Source organism: Clupea harengus, chromosome 21, assembly GCF_900700415.2.
Source record: "Clupea harengus chromosome 21, Ch_v2.0.2, whole genome shotgun sequence".
NCBI lineage: Eukaryota > Metazoa > Chordata > Actinopteri > Clupeiformes > Clupeidae > Clupea > Clupea harengus.
The window spans coordinates 19,530,021-19,554,807 of NC_045172.1; the positions used below are offsets into that span (position 1 = coordinate 19,530,021).

Below are 24,787 nucleotides of genomic sequence, written 5' to 3' on the forward strand. Positions count from 1 at the left end.
AGTTGAAGGGTATGGGGTGTTTCCTCTGCATACCGTAATCTTCAAAGGTACAACACCCAACTTTCCTCCTCACATCACACACACACACACAATCCACATACTGTATGATTATTCTCACATACACAGAACCATTATTTCTTTCTATCTCCATTTCATCTCGAAACATTTACATATTCAATAGATATACAGGGTACATGCTACAAGCATCTTCACTTATGCGCACACACACACAGACACACAAACAGACACACACACATGCACGCACGCACGCATGCAGACAGACACACTCAGACAGACACACACCGGCACACACACACACACACGAGCACACACGCAGACACAAACACATGCACGCACGCACACACGCAGACAGACACTCACACACATGCACGGAGACACACAAACACATACACACACACACACACACACACACATACACACACACACACACGCACACACACACACATACACACAGACACACACACACACTCACTTACACATTCATGTGGCGCCCCTCAGTCTCCACCCCCTCCCCCTTCAAACTTCTCTTCATACGCCCTCTTTCCCCTCCTGTGGTAAATGTATGGAAATGTATGCATTATATCCATAAGAGAGCAATGTGTGTGTGTGTGTGTGTGTGTGTGTGTGTGTGTGTGTGTGTGTGTGTGTGTGTGTGTGTGTGTGTGTGTGTGTGCATTATATCCATACGAGAGCAATGTGTGTGTGTGTGCGTGTGTGTGTGTGTGTGTGTGTGTGTGTATGTGTGTGACAGTGTGTGTGTGTGTGTGTGTGTGTGTGTGTGTGTGTGTGACAGTGTGTGTGTGTATGTGTGTGTGTGTGTGTGTGTGTGTGTGTGTGTGTGTGTGTGTGTGTGTGTGTGTGTGTGTGTGTGTGTGTGTGCATTATATCCATACGAGAGCAAAAAGCCCTGCTGCTTTGTTTTAGCTACTCCCATATGACAGTGCTCAGCCATAAAGACACCCTTTAACAGACAAGGCAATCTTGTACGGCACTCTGCCCTATCATTGAGAAAACAATCTGCATTCAAAGGGAGTGAAGGCAGAGCCAGAAACCTTAATCTGTCTAACAAGTGCTTTGATGCAGGCTGCCCCTTATGGGTTTCAAAGAGGAGGTCTGGCCAGACATCTACCGCTCATCAGTACACACACACACACACACACACACACACACACACGCACGCACGCACGCACGCACGCACGCGCACACACACACACACACACACACACACACACACACACACACACACACACACACACACACACACACACACACACACACACACACACACACACACACAGACACACACACACACACACACACACACACACCATACAACCACACATGTAAGCGCATATTTGCACATACACAGGTAAATATACAGACATGCACGCACACATACACACAGACACAGGTCAAATCACACAAAAAAACATACACACACTTAAATCTAATTGAACGTCAACATCACTTTAAGGACCTTTCTGAAGTTAAATGGAGCTCTTCAAACGCATCATTAATAATTGATGTGTGTGTGTGTGAGGGAGTACTCAGAGCTGGAGGGCCAGACAGAAGTACAGAAGTAAACAAACAAGTAAGCAACCGATCAGCAAACTGACTTTCCCCAAAGCCTTCATGAGAGAGAGAGAGAGAGAGAGAGATAGAGGGAGAGAGGGAGAGAGAGAGAGGGAGAGAGGGAGAGAGAGAGACAGAGAGAGAGAGAGAGAGAGAGAGAGAGAAAGAGACGACTCAAAAGACACATGATAGACAAGGAGACAGGCACACAGACAGACTGTTGGGGGGGGGGGGGGGGGGGGGGGGGGAGGGTATAATAGGCACAATATTATCTTGAAAGAAAAACCACCCACACACTCACAGTTGGGTGACAGAGCAAAACATGGAATATGTATGCAGTGGGATGAGAAGAGAGAGAGAGAATGAGGGATGAGTAACAACACACAGAGAGAGATGAGAAGAGAGAGAGAGAGAGGGATGAGAAGAGAGAGAGAGAGAGAGGGATAAAGACAGGCAGATTGTCGGGCTGTCTCTCTTTGCCAGAGTCAAGGCGTCTTCTGGGCACACATGCAAAGGCAGACAGGCGGGGTGTGTGTGTGTGTGTGTGTGTGTGTGTGTCTGTGTGTGGCAGACAGGCCGGGTACACTGACAGCCTCTCAAGTGTGTGAGCCATCCAGGGCCAGCAGTCCACATAGAACATGCATCAATACAAGCTGTTTCTAAAGCACACACATTCACACACTCACAGACACACACTCTCAGACACACACTCTCACACACACACACTCTCACACACTCACTCACACACACACACACACACACACACACACACGCACAAACATGAACACACATACATGCAGCGACAGTTCTTGCTGTAGGCGACAGGGTCAATTGCCAATGTCCGGTGGGGTGCACAGATTTTTAAAAGGGGACGGGGGGGCGGGGGGGGGGGGGGGAACCATATGTGTGTTTGCTTTGACCAGCCAATCAGCTGCGTCTATGACTTTGACAGACAATCCCAGAACTGGAGCCTCTCTGAGACCGTCCGGAAAGGGAATATCTCTGAATCGCTGCCCAGACTGTTCGCACACACACACACACACACACACAGACAGACACACACACACGCACACAGACAGAGAGCGTGGCTGGGAGAGGCCACTGGGGACGCGTGTCCACATTAAAAATATCACTCTGAGCCCATTTCAAACGAAAATAAAACTGACTGACTGTAGCAGCCGGCTCGGTGCGTGTGTGAATATTCATCGTTTGGCAGCTGAGCAGATGACGATTATGCATCCTGAAGAAGAGCTTCATTTAGGAACGGAGCTAAACGATGACCTTTAAAACAGCACACGTAGGCACCGGTGTAATTGGGTTGTCTTTTTTTCTTTTCCCACGAGCGCGGGGTTGAAGTGCTTAGTGCCATCATTGAGACCTTAAATCCACGAAGCATTGGCTGAATCACAGAGCGAGCGAGCGTGCTGGTTAGCCTGAGCGCTACGTGGGCTGCAAGCTTAGCGTAGCTTTAGGGATGTTGATAGTGAAGTATGTGTTCCATGTTGGGAAATAGGGCTCCAACTGGCAAAAGACTCAAACTGACTTCCACTTGACTTCTCCTGCTCAGGACCATGTTGTGTGATTGCCCCTGTGCTCTGTGCATTGACTGTAAAGTTCACATTCCTACATTTCAGAGAAGTCATTACAGTCTATGCGCCTTTGTGATTAATGAACATTCAGTATGTCAGGAAAAAGTCAAATTCAAGGGTTAACACTTTCTAGGGTGAATTAAGAGGTGTAAAATCACAGCTTTAAACTACGAGCCTTAGTAAGATGAAGACACAAGTGAGTCACAGTGAACCAGAATGGGTGAAAGGTCCAGCCTATCTACAGCGTATCTGTGACTACTCTCGAGCGCTCACATTATTTTATCTTTCAATACCTAACACAGGGCAGTTATGTCAGCAACACCGTGCTCTCATCAAGGTCAACACTTGCTGAAAGTTGGGTCTTGTATAACGAGCTACACCTCTGCACCTGACACGGCCTGGCAGAGGGAAGTGAGTGTGAGTCTGACTCTGACACGTAGTCTGTCTCTTCGAGAGGAGGTCCTGCCTCGTACGCCGTGTGGATTTCTTGGCTGCGTTTGGCCATTAGCGGAGGGCAGGAGACGGAGAACTGCTGAGCAGAACCATCTGGCCGGAGCGTACGGATGGGGGAATGTGCCAGAACTTTTACATTTCAGAGCCTTCCACACCTCTGCTAATCTGAAGCACTGGTACCCCGAAACACAGCGCCTTCCACACCTCTGCTGGTCTGAAGCACTGGTACCACAAAACACAGCGCCTTCCACACCTCTGCTAGTCTGAAGCACTGGTACCACAAAACACAGCGCCTTCTCGGTGCAGAGAGCTGACTTAATCATTGCCTGCTCGGTGCAGAGAGCTGACTTAATCACTGCTGTAAAGAAAATGTCAGGGTCCTGAAATGTTTTTGCTTTATATGATGTCAAATTGACCTATGACCTTGGCGTTGTTAAAAACCGTGCCACCACCAATTGCCCCTAGAGTCTACCACAGGTGCACATCTGTAGAAGTCAGTGGTCGTAACTGACCCCTGGCGCCTAGTTCTGTGATATGCAATTGGTTTTGAGACTTACAAGACAATGTGAGGAAGTGGGCAGGAGGAAGGTCAGGGGTCAAAGATCATATTGAGACTGCTCTCAAAGCTTCCCCTCCCCCGCTGTTACAATGAACCTGCTGCACCTGCATCAGATTCGGCCTTCTTTGAGTGGAAACCGCAGGGTCATGACACGTCCTTGCATTACATAGCTGAACACCTTTTCACACCGTGACAACACAGTCTGAATAAGCTTTGCTTGCTTATCCTCAGTAAATGTAAATGCAAAGTATACATGATGTGCTCACTAGTAATCAAACCTGATGGTGATGGCATCTTTTTAGCACCAGGAACTCAGGAACACACTTAAAAACAATTGTAGAAGCAAGTGGTCATATCTGAGCCATCGTATGCTATCCCCCCTGGTCAGTTCCATTTCCTGTGATATATGATGGCTATGGCTGAAAAGACAGCCTGAGAGTGTCACATCAGTATCATATGGCGGTAGGCAAGTGGTAAGGGGCCCCTGCTGTGGCCTTAAGTCAGTCTGGAGGTCGAAGTATAGTGGAAAAAAATCAGTATTGTGAGAAAGTATCATCATCCAACAAGACACCGCTGTATTGAGCCAGCTTTAATTCAAAAGCTTTCACTCCTCTCCTGTTACAACGCACTTGCACGCGTAAGGTTGTGCCGTCTTTGTGCGGAAACACTTGGAAAACGCGCAATGGCATACATTATGTGCTCCTTAGTAGTCAAACCAATAAAACGCGCAATGGCATACATTATGTGCTCATCAGTAGTCAAACCAATATGGAGGGCGTTGTCAGCACCAGGAATATGTCACACTCAAGAGAACTGTTAAAAAGCTAGTGCATTAGCTGTGCGTGCTAGCGGTCCTATCTGAGCCGTCGTATGGTAAACCGCCTGGCGCCCATCCCTCTGATCTTCCATGGCTATAGACACTGACAGGGGACGGAGAGGCAGTGAGCAGTGAGGAGAGGCAGTGAGGAGAGAGGAGAGAGGAGAGAGGAGAGAGGAGGAGGAGAGGCAGGGAGAAGAGGCAGTGAGGAGAGAGGAGAGAGGAGAGAGGAGAAGCAGTGAGGAGAGAGGAGAGAGGAGGAGGAGAGGCAGGGAGAAGAGGCAGTGAGGAGAGAGGAGAGCAGGAGGAGAGGCAGTGAGGAGAGAGGAGAGAGCAGGAGGAGAGCAGGAGGAGAGGCAGTGAGGAGAAGCAGTGAGGAGAGGCAGTGAGGAGAGAGGAGAGAGCAGGAGGAGAGGCAGTGAGGAGAGAGCAGGAGGAGAGGCAGTGGCCGTGAGTCAGCCTGGACTCCATCTGTGAGCTGGAGGCTGGAGGGGTGGAGGGGTGGAGTGGTGGAGGGGTGGAGGGGTGGAGTGGTGGAGGGGTAGAGGGGGAGGGGTGGAGGGGTGGAGTGGAACCATTCTAACAACGCCGGCTCTCCAGGGAGCGCTACGCTAAAGTGATGAGAGCGGCTTACATGAGCACAGGTGCAGCAGTACACAAACACAGAGACCTTGCAACCCTCCAATTACACACACACACACACACACACACACACACACACACACACACACACACACACACACACACACACACACACACACACACACACACACACACACACTCTCATACTTGCTCTGGAGAGAGAGATCTGTGACCTTTACTTGTCCTTCAAATTCACAGGTACTCACAACCACAGTGCATACTGTACAGTCCCATAACTGCAAACACACACAGTCGGACACACACACGCACACACACAGACACACACATCTCTGTGTACCAGACACATCTGCTGTCTGTTTTTGCTGTTGATACATTTGCATATGTGTGTGTGTGTGTGTGTGTGTGTGTGTGTATACCTCTGTGATTGATTGTGTGTGTGTGTGTGTGTGTGTGTGTGTGTGTGTGTGTGTGTGTGTGTGTGTGTGTGTGTGTGTGTGTGAGTGTGTGTGTGTGTGTTGGTTTGTGTGTGTATGCGCATGTAAGAGACAGATGCTGGCTTATGCATGATAATGTCAGTCTAAGAGCTTTCTGAGAGAGCTGAAGATACCCATCTGTATTCATCCAAAGCCACCCTATGTTTCAGCTCAGGTCTAATCTGCACTTAGGCTATCTTTAACCAAGATGTCGGCTTGCTGTAACATCCCAATTCAAAAAATGGGTAGGTAGGTAGGTAAACATTTATTTTCACCAAAAACAATCACCAAAACAAAAAGTAGAAAAAAGGGACCTATTAGAAACGTGTGCTCTGACTCATTACTCCTTAACACGAAGGGCACAGCATCCCCAAAACCGCATCAAAGGACACTACAGACCTACATATACTATGTACACCATGCAAGAACACTACAGACCTACATATACTATGTACACCATGCAAGGACACTACAGACCTACATACACTATACACCATGCAAGGACACTACAGACCTACATACACTATACACCATGCAAGGACACTACAGACCTACATACATTAAGTACGCCATGCAAGACAGATGGAAAATTAGGCATGAGGAAAAAAGGGAAGCAGAACAATAAAGGAGGACAATTTCAGGATCAATTCAATGGAATGAAAGTGGAGTGTAAAACCCAAAGTTTGCCTTGGTATGTATGAGCATGTGAGAGAGAAAGACAGAAAGAGATAAAAGAGAGAGCGGGAGAGAGAGAGAGAGAGAGAGAGAGAGAAGGGAAGAATATACGGTACCCTACACTCAAACCCACAGAGTTATTGCTTTTATCTGAAGACGGAGTCCAGCTTTCACCCCCCATAAATCGCACAGCTCGGTATTTCAGCAGTGAAGCATCAGATGCACACACACACAAACACACACACACAAACACACACACACACACACAATTGGACACACTCACATAAAACTGCACAAGTCCGATCATCAATCATCACAGTATGATGCTTGAGAATACACCCTGTGAACAGCACCAGATCAGCAGCAGAGGAGACAGACAAATCCAGCCAGTCATCTGCTTTTTCCTCAGTTACTGTAAACCAGAACAATAAGCAAGGACTCCTTACCCCATGAACACGAATGCCACAACACCTCCCATAAAGCCAATGGTGATGATTATTCTTGTGGGGGAAGTGAGGATGGGATTGCTCACTTTGTTGATGACCGTGGCGATGATTATGTTGGTGCAGGTGATGAGGATGCCGTTGACAATGATGGTGATTATTATGGTGGTCGTGATCGTGATCATGATGATGATAATGATAGCGCTGGCTGTATTAGTTTTTAATGGAGAGGATGACGAAGGTCAAGTTATTGATGATGATGATGATGATCATTTCAGAAAATGATGATGATGGTGACGAGTAGGATGATAGCAACACTGGTAATGGAGGCTTTGTTGCTGATGCTGCAGCTCACCGCGAAACAGTCGCAGACCTGAGGCAGGAAAATCGAGGTTCCGCAGGGCTCTGCAGGACAACACAACCTCAACCAGTCAGTCTCTCTGGCCCATTTTAGAGGCCGAGGTAGAGGCAGACCCCCTGAGACAACACAGGCCCTGGCAGCCTCACAGAGTTGCACCAGAAACAAACAAACACAACAAAACAAAACACTTCAGCTGAGCTGCACAAACAAACCCCTGCAGATCCGGTCGACCCCTCACACTGTTTTGGAGTCCGCAGCGTTCCCATGGCGACATGGTGGCGCCCCACTGGTCTGGTTGTCGGAGCGAGCTCAGACTGGCCAGGGATGACTGACGCTCTGGCCTCCAGTCAGGGTCGGGTTGCAGAGCGTGAGACAGGAGTTCCTCGGCATCACAAACCAGCCAGAGTTTCAAAAGTTTTCTCTAAGAGTTAGACAGGGGGGTGGGGAGCTGGGCTATTTTTATTTTCACTCTCAACTCTTTTTTTTATTATTTTCACTACTCTCTTACTTCATTTCCTTATTTCCCCTTCTTCTTTTTCCCCCTTTATTCCTCCCATTTTCCTCTCATCTCTGTCTCTCAGTCACTCTTTTCCTCTCATCTTGTCTCTCAGTCTCTCTGTTCTTCTCATCTCTGTCTCAGTCTCTCTTTTCCTCTCATGTCCATCTCGGTCTCTCTTTTCCTCTCCTGTCCATCTCAGTCTCTCTTTTCCAATCTGCTCTCTGTAACAATTGTTTTAAACAGTTTTTTTTTCACTCTTCCCTGTCCTACTCACTCTCCTCTCCTCCCTTCCCTTCTCTTCTCTTCTCTCCTCTCCTCTCCTCTCCTCTCTTCTCTTCTCTTCTCTCCTCTCCTCTTCTCTTCTCCTCTCTTCTCTTCTCCTCTCTTCTCTCCTTTCATCACATTATTTGCACTGCACTGTTCTCTCTGCTCTAATTTCTCCTCTCCTCTGCTCTCATCTCTTCTCATTTTCAGTTCATTGAGAGTAGGGACAGACTTTTTTCCCTTCATCCAGACTCTAAGTAAACAAGACACAAAAAAGCACATGAGACACCCTGTCCCCCATTGGGCTTGCAAAGTTTCATCTCTCACTGATGGAAACACGGGAATGTGTGTGTATATGTGTGTTTGCACAACACACGATTTTGGGATTCTCTCCTTTCTGCCTCAGTTAACACACCTCATCTTGACACAAAAAACCTCATGCAAGAATGTCTGTCTCTGTTAATTCAGATTTACTGTTGCAGTCTTCGAGGAGAACAGACTTTGACAAGTGGTAAAGTGGTTTTCTTTGTTACTGTGTGAGGGAATAGGATATTTAAAAAAAAAAAAAATCTCACATTTCAAATGAAAGTAGCAGAACTGGAAATAGCAATCAGAACCTGGAATGAACTGTACCCTTTTGGCCAGTGTGATATTTAAGCAATATGACACGAGAGAGAGTTGGGCTGGTTAAGAATATCCCTATGGCTTTGATTCGGCCATGGGCACAAGCGCTTGGTGCATTGTGTTGGGGTAAAAGGAAAAGCACTTCAGTGGGTCATATTTATCTAATAGGACATTTATGGTCAATACAGATTGCATATTTTTAAATATTACACCTCTCAACAAGGAGTTCCACGAGGTTCCATACTTGGCCCCTTTCTGTTCTCACTTTATTTATTGCCTCTTGGACAGATATTCAGAAAGCATGGGATCTCCTGCCACTGCTACGCTGATGATACACAAATATATTTTCCTCTTAATTCTAGTCAAGACAATGTACAACCTCTTTTTGCCTGCCTTGAAGACATTAAACTCTGGATGGAAAATAGCTTCATCAAGCTTAACGTATGCCGCCCTGTGTAGTGTGCTTGGTTCACTTTCTTGACTGATTTAAAATTTGATAGGTAAGTTTGGTGGCTAGTGCTTCATTTTATTAGCTGAGAACAATTGCTAAGGTGAGAAATTTCCTTTCCCAAAAATATTGTGAGAAGGTGGTCCATGCTTTTATATCTTCCAGACTGGACTATTGCAATGCACGATACTCAGGGATACGTCAAGTATCACTTCATGAATTACAAGTAGTCTGATATATGACAGCTTGATGCTTAACTAAGACCTTTTACTTATTAGTTTTAGTTTTTGCTCATCTATCTTTTCTCTTTTATTATTTAACTGTTATTGATTTTTATGTATTATACATTTTATATGTTTTTAGTCTGTTTAATCCTTTTAATCCTGTTTAATCCGTTTAACTTTCTGTTCTTGATTATTTTTATTGTTAATTGAGTAACCTCGGCAAAGCACTTTGGTAGAACTCCTGCTGTTTTTAAATGTGCTATATGAATAAATATGACTAGACAAGACCTGAGGCCGAATGCCGCAGGTGATTCCAGACATGGGGATATCCTCCACCGGCCTCAACAACGTAAGTGTAATATTGCTTTTATACATCAGTTTTACTACCAACGAACTGAGTTTGAAGACACCAGACTTTACTTTGATTTTGATTATTCAATTCCCTGCTCCAAAAAAATAGTCCGGAGTGTTCAGCATCAAACGTTGCCAAGCAACGCATATTGTCATTCTGCAGCCAAGTTGAGTCAGAGGGGTTGCTTGTACACTGTTGTTTAGAGCTCGTACACCTTAATTTGCCCACTCAGCTGTTTTGACATTTCATGTTAATGTATACTGTCAAATGCAACCTTAAAATATTGCTGCCTGCCATTTTGGTTTCTCGCTTTGAATTAATGGAATGTTAACATTGTACAATTCAACAGTTAAAGTGTATCAAACGAAGAGTGATTACCATCGGTGAAGAGAAGTGAGGTTGTGCCAAGATATCCCCACCCATGGAATGCCTCTTTTCCAACCAGAAATGAATAAATTGTTCAACCGGACCTAACTGTTGTATAATGCTTTACATTACAGTTCATAAATCCCACCAATAGAGGGTATGCATCGATGTCACTTTCCCGCCAGAATACGCCCCCTGTCACATGCTGAAACATGGCTGCCTTTAGAAGGGGAAACTTAGAAACTGGGAGTAACATAAATGAATACCTGCTTAAATTAAAGGCAGTTGGCAGACAGTTTTTCTTACACCTTACCAAATAACTGCTCTCTTTCATATATATACCTTTCTATCCCATATAATTTCAATGATAGTAGTCTTTACTAGATCCGTAGATATAATCTCTGTGTAATGACTCAGACAAGTTGTTACAATTTGATTCGATGTGTAATTTTTTGGACTCACGCATACTATGAAGTCATGTTCATGCCCTCTATAGAAGATCATTATGCAAAGCTATAATACCACAAGTCAGTGCACTGTAGTCATAGGCATGTCATGGGTGCACAGAAGACTATCCAAAGTGCCAATACACCGCGATGAAAGACAATATCCTCCAATATTGCTGGATAATAAAGACCACTGACCTGTTTCATGAAAGACATTAGATGATATTGGATTTTAAATTTTCTTTCCAGCTCCCAATATCAGACCTTGAAGCTTAAGCCCACTCTATCTTCCCCCTCAGTCGTGACCAAAGGCGCCCCAGCACACACACACACACACACACACACACACACACATACTCTCCCACTTAATGGAGTCCGCGTTTTTTTTACAGAAGTCAGTGATTTAGAAACTTAGCAGCCAAACCATTCTATTGTTAGAGGCATCTCCAGTTCTTAGTCTAGTTCCCCTACACAGTCCGCATTGTCAGAAGCCACAAGACATTGAGACATGATGATAAGCTATAGACTATTGTTTGATATTTTCACCTTGTGCTGGGATTGGTTCAATGTTAGAGAGCCATGTTATGTGCTTTCTCTTCAATTCGTTTTCAGAGACTGGTTTCTTGTCCACATGATGGACTGATAGTTGGAGGAATGTGACATTTGAGAAGTTCATCAAAATATTTGCGAAAAGTGTAAACTACCATTGCTGACCAAACATCTAAAGACAAGTTTAATAGCGCAAAAGAGTAAGAGGATATGCATGAAAAACAAATGTCAACTTCAGAAGACACAGGTCTATGGGTTGGTTCTCAGGAGGTTGCACCCATTTTGAAACTGTATGGATACAATTGGACAGTTTATGCATACTAGTTAACTGTGATAAGCCTACATATAAGACGACTGGTGTGTGTGTGAGCAGATGGCTGCTAATTTTCAGACTTTCTAATTAGCACTGAACCTGTTCAACAGAGGCAGAGAAAGCTCTTTTGGGTTAATCGTGACAGCTGCTCCAGTGGGACCCATCACAGATGTGCAAATGGAGGCTTGCATGCTGCGCAGGGGGATGAGTGGATTGATGCATGCTGAATTGGGCACGCAAGTACAGACACACACACAGATGCACATGTGCACACAAACACATACACACCAATACACACACACACAGACACACATGTGCACACAAACACATACACACCGATACACACACACACAGACACACATGTGCACACAAACACATACACATCTATACACACACACACACAGACACACATGTGCACACAAACACATACACACCTATACACACACAACAGACACATCTGGTGTTCTTGTGTATGCGACCATGAAGGAAGAAAAATATAATTTTCACCCTCCCTCTCTCTATCTCTCTCTCTCACACACACGCACACACACACACACACACACACACACACACACACACACACACACACACACACACTTACTTCAGACCTCACCAACAAGTAACAATCAGAGATACCGATGAGGATGATAGAGATATGGGGATTACTGATGTTTTGAAGGAAGAATAAAAACTGACATAAAGCCTGCAGATATCAGATCACTTGTCATAATCAAACTCCTATGTCCCTCTCCCTTCTTCCCTCATTTCTCTCTCTCTCTCTCTATCTCTCTCTCTCCCTCCCTCTGTTCTTTATGCTCTCTTTTCTTCTCCTTCTCAATTTTCTGGGTCACATGGAGATGCCTTCCTGCGCGATTAGATAAAACTAGCATTATATTAAGATAAAAGAGGCCGTCATCAAAGATCTTATCCACTGTTGGGTTCTGGGGCTCTGAGGCGGCACTCCTCCGCATATCTGGGACTGCTTTTCCCTCACTTCCCTCGCTTCCCCCCTGCTCTCTCTCTCTCTCTCTCTCTCTCTCTCCCTCTCTCTCTCACTCTCTCTCGCTCTCTCTCTCATGTCCGTTTCCTCTCTCTCTCTCTCTCTCATCCGTTTCCTCGCTCTCTCTTTCTCTCTCCTCCCTCTCTCTCTCTCTCTCTCTCTCTCTCTCCCTCTCTCTCTCTCTCTCCCATGTCCGTTTCCTCTCTCTCTCTCATCCGTTTCCTCGCTCTCTCTTTCTCTCTCCTCCCTCTCTCTCTCTCTCTCTCTCATCCGTTTCCTCTCTCTTTCTCTCTCCTCCCTCTCTCTCTCTCGCTCTCTCTCTCATGTCCGTTTCCTCTCTCTCTCTCTCACACTCTCTCTCTCTCTCTCTCATCCATTTCCTCTCTCTTTCTTTCTCTTTCTCTCACTCATCATTGTCCACTCCCTCATGTACCTTCTCGCTAATCTCTCCCACCTACTCTCTCCATCTCTCCAGCAGTGCCTTTTCTCTCGTCCTTTCACTATCTCTTCATCTCTTCTTCTTTTTGCCAATGTTTCTTCCTCTTCCTCTCTCAGTCCTCTTCCTCTTTTCTCTTCATGTCCTCTTTTATCTTCCCCCTGCAATCCTCCCTCTCTCTCTCTCTCCATCTCTGTCTCCCTCTTTCTCTCACTGAAGTGTAAAATGGACACGTTTAAAGCTCCATCCTGTACCAGCAGGCTGGGGAGATCAGGCCTGAGCTGAAGGTCTTTAGAGCCACAGAGACTAGGAGAGATACAAGGTGCCATTATCAGTGGAACAGAAAGAAATGTCTAATGTTACTGCATGCGCATGCTTTTGTCTGTATACATGCAAGTGTGTGTGTGTATGTGTGTGTGTATGTGTGCGGCGTGGGGGAGGTACGCACGTGTGTGTGTGTGTGTGTGTGTGTGTGTGTGTGTGTGTGTATGTGTGCGGCGTGGGGGAGGTACATGTGTGTGTGGTGTGTGTGTGTGTGTGTGTGTGTGTGTGTATATGTATCTACACAAGAGTGTGTGTATGCATGTACATAAGAGTGCATATGTGAACTCCAAGGGACCTCAGGTAAGTGCTGATGCCATGATATCACTAAGCCATTTCCCAGAAGCTCCATGCGTGTCAGTAGGCGGATGTAAAAACCATAGCCTGTGTGAAATATTAGAGAAAGAAATGAGGAGAGAGAGAGAGAGAGAGAGAGAGGTAGGGTCAGAGAGAAAGAGAGAGAGAGAGAGAGGGGTAGGGTCAGAGAGAGAGAGGGAGAGAGAGAGGTAGGGTCAGAGATAAAGAGAAAGAGAGAGAGAGAGAGAGAAGGGTAGGGTCAGAGAGAAAGAGAGAGAGAGAGAGAGAGAGAGGTATGGTCAGAGAAAGAGTAAAAGAGGGAGACAGTGAGCGCAGGAGAAGAAGAGGGGGATGGAGAGAGACAGAGAGGAGTGGGAGGGAGAGGCTTGCAGCTGCACACTAAAGGCTTTTTAAGGTGAGAGAGTATTCTTAGCCCTCCTGCCAGGGGTGCAACTCAATCTGCCCTGTCCTTTAAATCAGAGGGGTAAATTACCTAATCCCTGTCACTGATCTGTCATGAGGTGGGCAGCGTGAGCGGCGCTCGCTGTAATCAGAGCAGGCATTATACACTGATTTGTGTTGGGTTCTTCGATTGCACTGCGCGGCCGTGGCTGCCCGTAATGCGATTGCAGCCCAGCGCCAATCCAACCAGCCGCTGCGTCTCCGTTGGCCTTTTGTGCCGTGTGATGGAAATGTGGGATTTCTCCTCTAAACTCTAAATAGGTGGTTAAACATGAAATCATCTAATAGAGAGAGGGACCGTGCGGAGCTTCCTTCCTCCTAGTGGAGGGGGCTAGAGAGGGGGAGAGGAGAAGCTTTTGGGGTTATGTGAGGACGCATCCTCTGGAGGGACGGGGTGATAGGAAGCCATTTGAGAAACAGATGTTACCAGTTTAGTGCCAAATGATGGAAGGGTAACCGGGGATGTATGATTATTATTGTTGTTGTTTATTGTGGTTGTTTGTTTAGGTTTGCGGTGTTCTGAGAAACCTTTCGAACTATCAGGGAATGTCACCACACTGTAGTATTCTGGGAAGAGATGAGAAATGGAACTTTTCCAGTAAAAGTGTTAAACCAATCTGGGTAGAGGAACTGTGTTACGTAAACTTATAGCCAATTTGAATTTAGATAATGAGATGTTTCTAATAACGAGAAGTTTCCTCATGGGTTTTGGGTCCCATGATGATGCAAAGATGACTATTGTTATTATTGTTCATTGCCTGACTTATGGTAGGAGTTGATCCAGCACCTGCAGGGCTGTTAATAAACCAAATGATTTAATACTGTTTGCTGAGATGTGCTTCAACTTCTGGGAAACCCAGAGAGTAGTGGATTTTACACAACATGCTGTTTCGTGTTTAAGAGAAAACGGTGTGTGTGAGTATCAAAGTGCATGTGTGTGTGGGTGCGTGCATCAATGCATGCATGTATATGTGTGGCTGTGTGTGCGTGTGTGCGTGCGTGTGTGCGTGTGTGCGTGTGTGTGTGTGTGTGTGTGTGTGTGTGTGCATGACTGCTGTTATATGAACATCTAAAGGATTACATATTTTATTGTTATTGTTTATATGTTATTGCATGTATGTGTGTGTGTGTGTGCACGTGCGCATATGTGTGTGTGTGTGTCTGTGTGCATATGTCCTGTAAGTGTCTCTTGACAGTCCGCCATCTACTCTGATATGAAAAGTAAGCATTATGCTGCCTCCGTAATATGCCTGGTGATGAAATATGCATTAGCCTCCTGCGCATCCCCCCTCTCTGCTGCTTCTCACCCCAGCTTTGAGGAGTCAAATACATGCATATGTGTGTGTGTGTGTGTGTGTGTGTGTGTGTGTGTGTGTGTGTGTGTGTGTGTGTATGTGTGTGTGTGTGTCTGGATCTCTGTGTGTGTGTGTGTGTGTGTGTGTGTGTGTGTGTGTGTGTGTGTGTGTGTGTGTGTGTGTGTCTGGATCTCTCTCTGTGTGTGTGTGTGTGTGTGTGTGTGTGTGTGTGTCTGGATCTCTGTGTGTGTGTGTGTGTGTGTGTGTGTGTGTGTGTGTGTGTCTGGATCTGTGTGTGTGTGTGTGTGTGTGTGTCTGTGTGTCTGTGTGTCTGTGTGACTGTGTGTCTGTATGTCTGTGTGTGTCTGTGTGTCTGTGTGTGTGTATGCATACATGTGTCTGTATGTGTGTACTGGAAGCAGGAAGATCCTTAAAAGAGCCCCTACACACACCTTTTTAAATGGCTGTGCTTCCAGCCACACGATGCCAACCACGACCTTCCAGCTCTCCACACAGCAAGGAACTGAGGCTTATGGAAAACAGTCACAGGGGATTACCCTCTCACACACACACACACACACACACACACACACACACACACACACACACACACACACACACACACACACACATACACACACACACACACACACAGAGATACACACACACACACATACACACACACACACACACAGAGAGATACACACACACACACATACACACACACACACACACACATGCATGTATTTTACTTCCAGTTTAAAGTCTGGTTGGGGGCACACTGGTGTCTTTGAGGTGCCCGCCTCTGATGTGTGGACTGAGGATGCAGCAGTGTAACGTGACAGCAGGAGCAGTGGCCCTGGAGGATGAGGGGGAGGAGAGGAGGAGGAGGAGGAGGAGGAAGAAGAGGAGGACAAGGACAGAAGTTTTCGCACAAGAAAGGTGGCATTTTTATGTATTTATTTTTATTCTGTTATTTGTATTTGTCTTTTTTAATCATTTGTTTTGTTTCTCCACCTCCAGCTACTTTCTGTAATTCAATAATGTTATTGATCTTGAGGACTGCCATTGCTGTATTTATGGCTTCTTAAGCATTAATAAAGAGGACCTCTAATGAAGGGGGTTGGTGAGAGGACGGTGGCACCTTCTGAAAGGTGTTCATATGCACCCAGGAGGCATTGCTTGTGTGTGTGTGTGTGTGTGTGTGAGTGTGTGTGTGTGTGTGTGTGTGTGTGTGTGTGTCTGTGTGTGTGTGTGTGTGTGTGTGTGTGTGTGTGTGTGTGTGTGTGTGTGTGTGTGTGTGTGTGTGTGCGTGTCTGTGTGTGTGTGTGAGTGAGTGTGTGTTTGTGTGTGTGCCTGTAGGGAGGCTCGGGCCATCCGTGGTCATGGCGACCCACTGAGCACAGCTGTGGCACCGGGTCAGGAATCTCTAATACATATGACAGGAAAGATGGAGAGATGGTGGGAGAGAGGATAAAGGACGGGGCATGAAAGGTTGAAGAGTGAGGGGAAAGAGTGAAATAAAGGCAGAGAGAAACAGGGGAAAAGAGAGAGATGAGAGGGGGTAGACAGATGGAGAGAGAGAAAGGAAGGAATAGAGAGAGACAGGAAGAGAGTGAAAGAGAGGATGAAACGAAGAGAGAGGAACACATTGAGAGTGAAAGAGAAAATTAAAGAATGAAAGAAAGAGAGGGAAAGAGGGACAGAGAAAGAGAGAGAGAGGGCATAGATAATATCACTGACTCTCCGAAGGGTTCACAGAACAGAGGTGTCTCTGTGTCACTTCAGTCTCTGCTGCAATTAAAAAGCTCTCTCGTTCTCACTCTCTTTCTCTCTTTCCACTCCCACCCCCCCCCCCCTCTATCTTTTACTTTTCTCTTTTAAAACTCTCACTCTCTCTCTCCATCACTCACTCCTTCCCTGGCTTAATCCCTGTGCACTTCATACCTGTTCCCCTCTTTCCTATGAACGAAAGCAACAGTAGTTGTGAGTGGTTTATCTTTGGTTATCATTGTGTGGTTTGCATTTTTTGTTGAGCTACATTCCCTGCATAAATAAAGTCCTATACAAATCAAGTTTATTATTATTATTATCATCAATATTATTATTATTATTATTATTATTATTATTATCGTTATTATTATTATTATTATTATGTCATTACCATGATTCATGACTAGCTCCCTCATGCCTCCCCTTCCTCCCCCACACTTCCACTTCATTTTATCAAAGGGGGATTAGCATTAATACGTTCTAGTTAATGGTCCACTGAAAACCTTTACCTTTGAAAAGAGCGACTGATTTCCCTGCAGCCAAAGCCCCTCTCAGCATCAGCACACCAGCTGAATGAGTTAATGAGGTCGCGCCGGCCGGGCCTTGCAGAGAAAGATCACACCCAATACGGGCTTACTTCAGATCAATTTCAGGGCAGCATGCAAATGTCATGACTGCGTGGAACACATGGCGGAGAATGTGGAGGAAAAGTCCGTTTTGCTTGGTCGGCCAACTGAGACATAAGGGTTCTTTGTTATCCCTGGGTGGAGAGGAGAGATGAGTGGGGTGAGCGCTGATGAGAAGGAAAGCTCCGAGCGCGAGGCACGGGAGAGGAAGCGTGAAGGGCATCTCATTTGGGCAAACTGATACCGGCGGATTTGGCGAGAGAGCGCACAACACGCACATTTGAGGAATAAAGGCCGACTCCAAGGAAGATAATGCTGTTGTGCAGAGCGCGAGAGAGAAAGTACCCCTTTTTTTTCTCACTTCGTTACTTTCACACACTCACACACACACAAAGGACTAAGAGGATTAATAAAGCTTTCTGAAAGGTAAATGGACTTTTACATATTAAAGCAGCAGAACAAAAGTCATGCATCAATGTGAATGTGTGTTTGTGTGTGTGTATGTTTGAGCATGTGTGTGTAGGTGTGTTTGAGATCGTGTGTTCATACTGTATGTGAGGTATCCATACTGTGAAACATACCACATATTGGTTCACAATTGGTTCACATCCAACCTCGTTAAGGCTCTCTCCTGGCATGGATTAAACCCCTGAAATCTCTCTGTTCCTCAAAAGCCCGTACACGATTGCCTCATTTAGCATTCATGGAGCTATGAATATGCAAATTAGTCACACCTGGCTTCGCCTGGAACAGCTCTCATTTCGACGCAGCCTTATGCTAATGATATGTAAAGACATACCCCGCAAGTTGACCGAATTGGTTTCTTAGGTACGTATGTGACGTATGGAATCCAGCTGGTCTGATTCCGTGTTTTTGAGACTGTCATTGGCGGACCACAGCATTTCCGAGGTGGATATACTCATTTGAAAAAAAAACACATGGACAAGGTTAAAAAACTTGATTTTCACTGGAGAGGGTCTTTAAAAATCTCCCTATCACTGCTTACGGTGTCCAGTGTCCCAATAGCCATTTCCACATGCGTAGTAGCATACACCTGAGCCCATGAGACCAGCCCCTCTGGGACAGGTCAGCTCGGACTCGCACTAGACCACTGCAACCAGAGGGCCCCAGTGGGGGCACCAAACGGGCCCAATTACATGCATCCTGACCTAGGGAGCTATGGGGGAGAGTCCCCTGCCAGCCTCCGGTAGCTGGGCCTGCCCAGGCATTAAGTCGGAGTAACCCACAGAGGAGCAGGTTTCAAGGGAGCTGTGAGAGGTTTTTTACGGCACCCTTTCCAGCTGTTAATCCGTTCCCTCACATCGTGTTCATCTGCCCAGAGTGGATATGCAGTCAGCTACAGAGTGAGCGGGCGCTGAGGAGGAAAAAGAAAGAGAGAGAGAGAGAGAGAGAAAGAGAGAGAGAGACAGAGAGAGAGACAGAGATGAAAGAGAGAGAGAGAGAGAGAGAGAAAGAGAGAGAAAGAGAGAGAGAATGCAACAGATGGGCCCTGCGTTGCCATCATGTTTAATTTAGTTTCTTTTCTTTCCCAATTCAACAAGAGCAATCATCGCCAGGCTCCCTGCATGATCTTAGCCTCTGTGCAGCACAAACTGAAGGCCACACATGAAGTCACAGTCCAACACCCCTCCACTGCCCCATTCAGTTAGTCCCATTAGCTGAGTGTATGTAAATGTCACATGTAGTCATATGTGTACATTAAATAAACCCACTCTCTAGGTCCTCCCCCGTCTATTGTTAAGGGCCATTTCCGAGCCCAGATCAATAAATCAATAGGGCTGAAATTGCTACAAGGGGGCGTGTGACACAATAATCACAGAAGCTCATGGGGCGGAGGAGAGGAGGGGAGGAGGGGAGGAGGGGATGGGAGGAGGGGGTGGGAGGAGGATACAAAGAAAGAGGAGGGAGGGGGGAGGTTTTATTCAATTTCCAAAATGGCCGGTCGAAATGTAAACGAGAGCATTCCCCTTTATTAGCCATGCTGTCGCTTAGGTGACAGGTTGCCATGAAGAAGCAGTGGCGGTGGAGGAAGGGGGGTGGGGGGGGGGGGGGGGTGGGGGGTGTGTGTGGGGGGAGGGTCAGTCAAGGTTAACAGGATTATGCAATGATCCGATGGAGTCTGGAGCACAGAGGAGATAGACATGATTAGAGATGTGTGTGACACAGAGAGAGAGGGAAGTTAGGTCTGCTGGTCAGAGGGACACAGGGGGAGGAGAGGGGAAAGGACAGAAAAAAAACAGAGTAACATGGAAAGAAGGGAAGAGAAGTGAGGATGAGAAAAGAGAAGAGAAGAGAGGGGAAAAACACGAGGGAATGACAAAAGAGAAGAGAAGGAAGGACAGAGGACAAGAAAGGAGAAAAAGAGAAGAGAAGAGGAGAGGAGAGGAGTAAATAACACTGACTGCCACTGCTGTTACACACACTCATCATCACATCCACCCAGAGCGCCATGACAACAAAGACATTTGGGATATGATAGCGTTAAAGTAGCCCTGTGCCAAATGGTTCCGTTTCAAACACCAGAGAGAGGCCAATATGTGCATCCTGCCCTAGGTCTTAAACAGAGATCTAACATGCCATTTCAGTTCTCACACTGACCCCCCCGCACGTCTCTTAACATACGGGGGTGAATTATTTAGACTCAATTTAACTAAAGCAAATCCCTCGTCCTCCCATACGGCCTTCGTTGAAAGACAGACCTTCATCTGTAAAAAGGGCTCAGTCAAGGCACTGGTGCCTCCACATTCAACTCCGAAGGGCTACAAATAATGCAGAGAGCACAGCGGGGGGATTTCATCTCATCTCGATGTAACTCTGACATTTAAATTATCTCAGAGGAACAAAAAGAAGCACTGACGCGCGCACACACAACCACACACACACAAACACACACACACACACACACACACACACGGAGGAAAATACAATCACAAGGCACTGTTGACATTCTTAGCAAGAGACAATTCCAATAAATCTTGCAGCACACACACACACACACACACACACACATAACGCTCCCTCAGAGTAATGTTGACTGTGTAACTCAATAATGAAATCATCAAACATTATCCATTAGCGCTTCAAACTCCACAGTTATTGCTCTTGTTAGAGCAGCAATATTTTGCATGCTGTTAGACAAGCACTGAAATATTAACCTTCTGTCAGTGTGAACAGACCTCCTAACACAGCAGCAGCAGGCTTGACATCAGCTGGAGTACAGGCTTACAGCTTCACACACAAACACACTTTTTTTCTTATTTATTTTGTGGCAAGCTAAATATCCATTCTTCTACCCCATATATCCATGCATGCATACACACACACACACACACACACACACACAAGTACACACACGCACTCACTCTCTCTCTCACACATACACACACACACACACACACATGCACACGCACGCACAAAGAAAACTCATGGCAATAGGTCAAATAAATTGACTGTGGCTTAATATAAGTGTGGGGCTGAAGGCGGTAGACCTCTACTGGAACAGAGGCATTAGATATTACTGCCACATTCATAATGGAACACCCGGCACACGTGGTCATAAACACCCCGACTGAGTATTTCCGTTTCCCAGAAGCCAATATGATATGGATCAGATGCAGTAAGAGGCATGTCGCAGCTATTTTTAGATAGATATGACTGGAGCGACTTGGACTCATAAATAATGAATAACGACTTCTTAAAAATAAATAAACAAGATGGTGAGCGGGTAAATAATTTAGCTACAAATAACTCAGAATACTCTCTTTTTTTGTCTTTTTGTAAACATAAATCTCTTGTATGAAGAGTTACGATTTTTTTAAAATAGGGTTCCCACAGGGCACACAGGACACCCACGGAACATCTTGTGTTTGCGTGAAATGGAGCTCATTTGAAAGACGCCCAGCCGATTCTCGATGAGTATTGGCCTCGAACGAAGCCGCCCAAGTAGAAATCCATCAGTGTTCCTGTTCATTAGGCCAATTTAGCTCCATTATATCAGCGCGGTTATAGTTAGTGTATCCCAGCGGTGCTGTTGTGCGGTACGGCAGCCAACCCAACAACCACACACCCGCCCCCCGTAGCCAGCCCTCCGAAAAGCTCTTACTTCGTTTTAAAAAGCTCAGCATCACTTCCAGACAAGCACTTAGTTCCGCGTTAGAACCGCGCCGTATAACTGCAATTTAACGAATGTGTTTTCATTTTTACCGCCTGGAATAAAGGGCCCTGGACATTTTAAATAAAATACAGGATGGAAGATCTCCAACTTCCCCATTTCCACCTTCATTAATAAGTGACGTGTAACTGTTTGAATGCCAGTGGATATGTCTTGCGATGTAACAGCTTTAACACATCTCCTTATCGATTTTCTTCAGTCTTTGATGTAGGCCTTTTTCTGGGCCAATACAGACAGATGTCGAGTTTAACGTGGACTTCACTTTAAAACATAGAACAGTACATCACTGCCAGCCAAAATGTTTTTTTAATCAACTGGCCACTCAGGCGCTAGAAGCAAGTTCCTCACTGAGAATGGATTTTTTACAGCACAGATAGTGTTATGCGTGTGAGACATATACTAGACTTTAAGGCTCTTTACACACACACACACACACACACACACACACACACGCACGCACGCACACACTCTCTCACACACACAATCACACCACAAAGTTAGTGCTTTTGCTCACTCATTTCTTCAGTTCAAAATACTGTAGCAATCACTAAATGTTCTCCAAGGAATGTCACACTAACTTTGTGATCCTGTGATCGTTTCTTTATTGCAACTTAGACAAAGCCAAATATGTGCACATGAGCAGGTAAGCCTATACCTGGTGCATGCAACAAACATCATGTCAACCACCATAGGCCAAAATGTTTGATTTCCCTGCCAGTCGTGTGTCAGTGACTCTGAGTTTGCCCTATGGGATTCCGGCTGGCTGAAATGAGTCCATGGCCTAGCTAAGAGCCCCGTGTGTCATTCCCTTCGTCAGTGTGATAATTATGTACTTCAGCTCTGCGGGCACAAGGTTATTAGAAAGAGAGAGAGGGCGCATCTGCGTCGTGAGGCATGACGCTCACTACACCGTCTCTCCGTCTAATGAACTGACTTACTGCAGACAGATGCATCCATAAATAACCGGCCGGCTCCTCTCTCCCTACAATAAAAAAAAAACCATGATGCTGTTTGCCCCATTATCATCGACATTAACGCCATTATTGCCGATACGCAGCACTGGACCCTGCATGTCCATTCGTCTAGATTGTATTCAAAATGCCAGAGGGCCAGGGGTTCGTCAAAAGTCAATACAGGGAAAGTACACGGCCGTTTTCCTGTGAATGTAGAGGAGTGGTTTAGTTGGCTGGCGAATGAGCGCTTTGTGCTGTAAAGAGCAGTCCGAGATTCTAATGATTAGAATCTAATCCCATACTCCTCACGGTCCTCCAGCTGCCCATTCAGTGTTTGCGGTCAAAAATTCCAGTGGCCCTTCACAATCCTGTAAGTGGGAAACAGAGTGTCTCGGACCGAGCCATAAATAATCCAAGGCAATCAACACACGTGCTTCAGAAGCGCGTAAGGGAGGGGTGTAGCCTAATTTGGCTGTTGAACGCAAATATCAACAACCATTTGTGAAACCAAATCGCGCACTACGTCGTTCACAGATATGACCACCGTTCCACTGCTCTGATCAATTTGTGTAAACACTGATGGCTGAACTTCTGTCCCTTGTGCGAATGGCACAAAACCACTAGCGGCGGACTGTCACGATTGCCGCAGCTGAGGATGCCGAGTAAACCGGAGCGAAACAATCAAAACAGGGAACACAAGCGTCCAATTACAAATATTGTCTGATGGATTAGCACTTTCCTTCATCGGGGAAAGGTGAGATCAGGTGCGCTCACGGTCTTAAAAGGTGTATCTCATTTAAACAAAACGGCGTGCTTTTGTCAGGGTGCATTTCACTGACTCAATGTGGAACATTCAGAGTGATGCTTTTTGGGACTAGAATTCAGTCGTCACTAGGCAGCCAATGTGCCTCAACCGGCCGATTTGTTTGGGCCCCTATACAAGGACAATGCCTTCTCTCCACTCTCAAAGCTGGGAGTTGGCAAAGGCGGGTGTTTGCTAAAACTTAGCCTATATCTTAAAACAAACAGCCCACACGATAAACACACACCACACACACGCACACCAATGCACACCTTTCAAAGTATTTACAAACTTAGAATCAATTCTAGATTGACCAATATAATTTACTGTAGATGGTATTTAAAAAATGAAGGTGGGCTACCATCTTTTGATATTGTCGACAGTTAAACTTTAAACTATAAAACAGCCTACGTGAAATCTAAATGTCACCTGAAGCTAAATCTAGTGTGTGAGAGAATATTTAAACTAAGCCTAAAAAAAAACCAGAATGTAACACTGTGTCCTTTGTATCAACAGGATTATTCATTATCTTCGCAGGTTAATAGACTGCATGACGCTATAACCCAAGTGGCGAAATGAGCATCGTCCCCGTAGCTCTGCCCCGCGTTGTTCTGAGGCAAAGTCACACTCACTGCATTCCGACAGTGCGTTGGCATTGTTGCAGAGACGCAGGGACGTTTTGTGTCGGTCAGACACTATTGCGACAAAACAGGAACAATAAACTGACCGTAGGAGCTCCAATAGAATTTCTAATTTGATATAAAGGAGAATGAGGCAATACGACTCGAGCGCTGCAGTAGGGCGCACAGCGCATTCCACAAGGACGCAGCTCTGTGAGGATGAATGTTGCAAGACACGCAGAGGACAAAAATAAATTTGAACCTACCGGTTTGGCGAGCGCCATCCTACCGGGGCGAGCGCTGCTGATGCGACTGTGACCACACCGCATGCCTGCCTGAATGACTATCAGTTCGAGAGG

At 45.9% G+C, this 24,787-nt stretch overlaps 1 long non-coding RNA gene across 1 annotated transcript in view; it reads right to left on the minus strand.

The window, feature by feature from the left end:
* LOC116218219 overlaps positions 1–24,766 on the minus strand; it is a 58,703-nt gene extending 33,937 nt beyond the window's left edge. Inside the window, exon 1 of the long non-coding RNA XR_004162744.1 lies at positions 24,695–24,766. This is a non-coding gene — a long non-coding RNA (uncharacterized LOC116218219). The remainder of the gene's footprint in view (positions 1–24,694) is intronic.
* Positions 24,767–24,787: the final 21 nt, after the last annotated feature.